This window comes from Octopus bimaculoides, chromosome 1 (genome assembly GCF_046866305.1).
Source record: "Octopus bimaculoides isolate indiv1 chromosome 1, ASM4686630v1, whole genome shotgun sequence".
In the NCBI taxonomy this organism is placed as follows: Eukaryota; Metazoa; Mollusca; class Cephalopoda; order Octopoda; family Octopodidae; genus Octopus; species Octopus bimaculoides.
In genome coordinates, this window is record NC_142928.1 from 160,371,313 (window position 1) to 160,371,697 (window position 385).

The window sequence follows — 385 nt, forward strand, 5'->3', positions numbered from 1 at the left end:
GAGATGGTAACCTGGAGAGGAAAAATAACAAGCGTCTGTGTGTGTGTGTGCGTGTGCGTGTGTGCGTGCGTGTGTGTGTGTGCGTGTGTGTGCGTGCATGCGTGCGTGTGTGTGTGTGTGTGTATGTGTGTGTGTGTATGTGTGTGTGTCTGTTGAGAACGGTGTATGTGTGAATTTGTGATAGTATGTGTGCTTCAGTGAGCGTGTGCGTATGAACCATTGCTTGTGTGTGTGTGTGTGTGTGTGTATATATATATATATGTGTGTGTTGAAAATGGTGTATCTGTAAATTTGTGACATAATGTGTCTCAGTGAGCGTGTGCGTATGAACCATTGCTTTTATTAGTGTGAGTGCGTGCGCGCGTGTGTTTGGGTATCCCTTTGA